The sequence below is a fragment of the Megascapheus bottae genome, chromosome 8 (genome assembly GCF_031878675.1).
Source record: "Megascapheus bottae isolate mThoBot1 chromosome 8, mThoBot2.hap1, whole genome shotgun sequence".
Lineage (NCBI taxonomy): Eukaryota > Metazoa > Chordata > Mammalia > Rodentia > Geomyidae > Megascapheus > Megascapheus bottae.
The window spans coordinates 49,847,815-49,853,814 of record NC_143516.1 but is presented as its reverse complement, the minus strand read 5'-3'; the positions used below and the strand labels follow the sequence as shown (position 1 = coordinate 49,853,814).

At 35.8% G+C, this 6,000-nt stretch overlaps 1 pseudogene; it reads right to left on the bottom strand.

The window, feature by feature from the left end:
• Window positions 1-2,156: 2,156 nt before the first annotated feature.
• The window catches only part of LOC150059920 (TP53-regulated inhibitor of apoptosis 1-like), a 178,435-nt pseudogene continuing 174,591 nt past the window's right edge, over window positions 2,157-6,000 (bottom strand).

Here is a 6,000-nt window from a genome sequence, read left to right as displayed (position 1 = left end):
TTCCTCTTTTAAGAAAGACTTGGGGTGAACAAGGCAGGTATATGTGGTTCATACCTATAATCTTAGCTTCTCAGAAGGCTGAGGTTTGAAGCTTGTGATTTGAAGCCAGCACAGTCATAAAAATGCAGGATAGACTTATATCCCATTAGTCACCAAAAGTCACAATGTTCAAGTGGTATTGTCAGCCTTGGGTGGAGGGTGGAAGCTAAGCTACAGCACCCAAGCCCTGAGTTTAAGCCTCCGTACTGGCATACACACTCAAGGAAGAAAGAAAAGAAAAAGAAATGATATGTTGTATCTGCTTGCTGCACTCCTCATCTCAATCATGCACATTTTAGATTTCTTCTTAGAGTTGGTGAGTTAAGTGCAATATAATTACTATCCATACTTTAGATAGGACAAGTCTAAAGGATATATGAATGTTAATAGAGAGCAATTTTCTTTAAGCCACATTGGTGAAAAATCTAAATTGGGAAGAATTTCTCTGCCTGAGCTCTATAATCTAGGCATATCCACTTAATCAGAAAGTTCAGCTAGGGCATTTGCTGCTCAAGGTAAGTCTTTGAAGGAACCTGCAACTGGGGGTTTGAATTCTCCTTTACTTGTTAACATCCAGACTCAATTTCTCAAAACCATAAATCAAGTCCTCAAATGTCCTTCACAATGTTGGATAAAAGGAATAAAAGAGATACTTTATTTCCCACTGCAATTCACAGTTAGATGGTAAAATATAGCATTTGCGGTGGGACAAACTTTTGATTTTATGGATTTCAGATCAAATGCAGTTTCTTCCTGCTTTAGGTTGGGCACCATTCAAACTAAAGCTTTGAGGCTTTTAGAACTTGTAAAACACCAGGTAAAAAAATGAAAGATAAAAAAATGCAGTGTAAATCAAATTGGTACATTCATGTTAAAGACCTATACACTCACATAATATCATGCTGTGGTGTGAGATGGTCTGTTTCTAGAAGAGAAATCAAACATTTTCCTAAAAAAAATACGTAATGTTTGCCTTCTAATGTCTATCCTGATACAAAGAAATTTCAAAGGAGAAAGTACTGAAATTAATATGTTTCTATACAGAGCAAAGTGAGCATAAATTACACATGAAATAATTCTGTACACCTATTTTCAATCAAATTACTATAAAATCAGAATGAAAATTGTTGTGTAGTAGAGTTTTCCATTTAACTCAATTTATTAACTATCAGAATCTAATTACTAAAAATGTTGTTTTGAAATGCATAGTATTGATAAATTTGTAGTTTGTGTTCTGAAAGGTAATTGGATTAAAAAAACAAACCATTTTTAATTCAACATGCACCTATAAATATTGTTTTTAAATATAAATATTAGATTTTTCCCATCTTGATGATTATAGACAGAGTAGGCTAGGCAAACAGAAATGAATCAAAACACCCATTCATACGTTTAACCAGGTGCATTTTGCATTATAATGCAAGTTGACTTAATTCAGATGGAAGCCATTAACAACAAATCTTTGTGATTTAGGTTCATCTGTAACCATTCCAAGTATCATAATTCAATTATTTGCTGTAAACTCTGAGACAGTATTCATTTCAATCTTGAAGCATTCACATCTCAAGTCAGACATGTCTTGCTAAGCTGTTTAAAGCTGTCTTCCTCTTTGTTAACCCAAGCCATTAGCAATCTTAAATGTTATATAAAAGTAAATCCATGCTCTTAAGTATTGCTCAAAACGTGTGCTCAGATCCTTTTGTAGGACATTACCTCCCTGAGGAAACAAAAAGGTCCTGACTGCTTTCTTGAACAGTGACCCACAAACAGTGTATGTAATGTCCTTTGCAACAGAAATCAAAAGGTCAAGGAGCCCTGATCATATTGGCTAGTTTATCATGATTTATGTAGAAGATATACTTGAAATTGATCTAGACTATATATCTCCACCAGAATCCCAAGAAATTGTTCAGTTTTGCACACTGAGTTCCAAAGCAAGTGAGATACCAAAGCCAAGTGAGAAATCTCAAAGCAGCATCTTCTATACATAGGAGGAAGAAACAACTTCCATCCCAAACTCGTTAATTGCCCTGCTGACTTCATAGCCTTAAGAAGACAAAATCCAAAGTCTTCAATTTCCTGATAGGAGGAATCCATTCTCAAGGTGGCAAGCAAGATCAAGAAGAATTTTAAGGTTTTTCTTTGCAGTGGCCCATGAACTCCAGTCTTTCAATAGAAATCTCTCTCTCTCTGTCTCTCTGTCTCTGTCTCTGTCTCTGTCTCTGTCTCTGTCTCTCTCTCTCTCTCTCTCTCTCTCTCTCTCTCTCTCTCTCTCTCTCTCTCTCTCTCTCTCTCTCTCTCTCCCTCTCTCTCTCCCTCTCTCTCTCTCCCTCTCTCTCTCCCTCTCTCTCTCCCCCCTCCCCCCCCTCCCTCCCTCCCTCATTGCTTTCTGAACACACTGTTGTTAAAGCTTGAAGAGATCTGTGCACAGGTCCCCGGAACAGTCCCCTGGAGGAAATTCTAGGCAAACCAGGGGGTTCTGAGGCACTTGTGGTACTCATGCTTCATATCGGTGCAAGCCTCCCCAACGCTGTTCTCCGGGATGGCGGTGGCAGCACAAATATTGTTTCAATTTACTTCTCTGTAAAATAGGGTAATGTTCCCTGCCTAATTAATTCTTTAGCATTCCACTTCAGGTACCTATATCTAACAACTGCAATAGGCAAGTTAAGTTTTAGACAGTGACAGAGTAAAGCATAGATATTCATTGCATAAGATTAGAACTTGACAAACCAATCCCATGTTTTTGGAAATGATTGATAAAAAAAAAACTAAGATGAAATTACCTTAAACAAAAAAAATCAATATTTTATAACATAATTATATTTCATATTTATCTCTGCACATAACTTCTCCAAGAAGATTCTGCTGTTCAAAGGAAATTTCAGATGTATGTTTTACCATGTAATTTGGCTTGAAATTAATGTGTCTATTCTATATTTTGTTTCTTTCAATATGTTTGAGATATAAATGAGGGTAACAAATAAAGCAAACAGTAACAAGGATACAGTTTCATTGTTATTATCATTTTTTACCATATTATGTGAAAAATATCAGCATCTGAGAAGGCAGCAGAGGATTTAATTATTTTTTGTGATCATGGTAGTCACACAGTGGCAGCATGGAAAGGGCTTATTCATGTATCTGAGGTTCATGAGGATGACACAAGGCCTGTGACAGATGCCTGGACAGGCAATGCATTTTATCAATGCAGACTAACACTGAGCTTGTGAAATCCACCTATTTTATATTGAATAAAACAAAAGCCTGCATGTTGTCTGGGGAAAAAAATGATCTCTTATGTGGTTTCTTACTGCAAATAGAAAAATGCTATCAGGAAATCTAAATAAGTAAGAAATGACTAAATAGGATTGGGGAACTTGAGTTGTTTGCATACCCACATGCATTCCACCTTTGTTACAAGTCATCGGGTAAGCATTGCTTAAAGTAGTCATTGTAAAATCATATTATATTGCTCTACTTAGAATGTTCATTTTCTATATTATGCTCATCCTAAATCACCAATATACAACTATGAAAAAAAATCTATAAAAATTAACTCAGTTTATTATCCTGCCAGGAAATTGGTCTTTATCTTCAACAATAGAGTTTCTAAACAGAGAATATATACATATATATGTATATTAGTTTATCTTATTTTATAAATTTGTATGTATTCATGTAATTTCTGTGTCTCTCACTAAATAACTTATGTTTTAGAATATTTTGGTAATGTGAATACAGTTATTTTGTGATTATATTTGCCAGACACTGAAACTATGATTTCCTTCATTACGCCTTATAAAACCTAATGAAGTAGACAATATATGGGTATTTTACAGATGAGAAAGTTAAGAGTCACAAAGGTTAAATCATATTCACAAGCTCTCTTAGCTTGATGTTAAAGAAAACAAAATTCAAACTCAGACAAATTAGTTCAAGAGTTAGTTTTCTTTAGTAAGTTTAGAGTTAAAGAACCATTTCTCATTTTCCTTATATTTACTCTCTGATAAAATAACAGTAGTATACACTGTGACTATTCATGGAATGATTATATAAATAAATAAATGAGAAGGGAATGAATGAAGAAATGATGGTTTCATTAAATGCCTTTCATTTGATATAGTGTGTTTCCAGTTAAAAATAAAATTAGTCAGGCTAGTTGATTTACTCCTATAATTCTAGCTACTCAGAAGGCTGAGTCTGAAGATCACAATTTAAGTCCAGCCTGGGCAGGGAAGTCCATGAGACTGATATTCCAATGAAGTACCAGAAAACTGAAAATGGTGCTATGACTCAAAGGGATAGAATCGTAGCCTTGAGCAAAGGAGCTCAGGGACAGTGCCCAGGCACTGAGTCCAAGCAACAAAAATCAAACAACCCACCCCCCCAAAAAAAAACCCCAAACATTAGTCAGAACCCAAGCACTGAAAATAATCATAATGAATTTGAAACAAAGTATTCATAAAAATGAAGGAAGTATAGTACTTCTAAATCTTGTTTTGCCTTCCAAAATACCAAATAATTGTTGTTTTAGGAATTAATGTATAAATCTACTTTAATTTTGGATAAATATAAATGAAATAAAGTCATACAAAATATCTGGGAATATCACGAACAGACTAGCAAAATATGTTATCAGAGTCTTCATTTGAAAAGTAAAATGCATTGGCTACGTCATCTCTAAGGCTCCTTCCAGCAGCACATTTGTGAACCAGCTTAATTTATATCATATATGTTGTAGAGTGAACTATGCTTTCTTTCAGTCCCTATATATCTTTCTTTCTTTCTTTCTTTCTTTCTTTCTTTCTTTCTTTCTTTCTTTCTTTTTCCTTTCCTTCTTTCTCTAAGTCTATACACCAGTGTTAATTGACCTAATCTATCTGCCAATTTATAAGGAGAAAAAAACAAACACTGGGGACATTGCAAGCCAATGTCTCAGAAGGGGAGAGTAGGAGGCCTGCTGTGCCTGCATTGAAACAGCTGTTTCAAAACCTTAAACATCTGGGGAAGTCATCCAAAGAAAGGACATCCCCTGTGCTGGGATGTCTCCACTCCAGCACTGGAGCACTGCCTTTCCATATGCTTGGTGCAAGCTAGCCTGTTCCACTCACGACTCCTGTTAGCTTCTCCCCGTGTTTCTGCCCAGAAAATGGCACTAGGGTAGTACTAATGAACAAGTGAAGTTATGGTAGGGAACCAGATGAAAATCAGGTTATGTATTACATTAATTAGGCCAAAAAAAGTCAAAATTGCCCAGAACAAAAAATAAATCAATAAAATAAAAAATAAAATAAAAGTTAAGGGTAAAGTTATAAAGGTGTGTATTGAACTGGATATATTTTTCAAGTTCTTGAGTACTTTCCCTTAATCACAGAAGGGACCCTGTATGTATGTCCATAATGGTTTCTGGTTTGCAGATGAAGAAATTTTTTTTTTAATTTTATATTGTTTAGCAGTAAATTTGGAGTGTGGACTCAAATCCAAATCTCCTGGTAAAAATTCCTTGCATTTTTTTTTTTTTTGGTCAGTCATGGGCCTAGACTTTGTACCTGAACATTGTTCCTGAGCACTTCAGCTCAAGGCTACCACCCCACCCCTTGAGCCACTGAACCACTTCTGGATTTCTAGAGGTTAATAGGAGATAAGAGTCTCATGGACTTTAGTGCCGGGGCTGGTATTGAATGGTGATCCTCAGATCTCAGCCTCTTGAGTAGCTAGGATTACAGGCATGAGCCACCTTGCAGACAATTTCTTATCCTTTCTCCATTGTATATCACCAAGGACATGACCCAGGAGAATATACATCTTGAAAACATACTTACATTGTTGACTTTTGCTTGCTTTTTGCCAGTCCTGGGGCTTGAACACAGAGCCTGGGCACTGTTGCTGAACTTCTTTTGCTCAAGGTTAGTGCTCTACTACTTGAACCACAGTACTACTTCTATCTTTGTCTGTGTG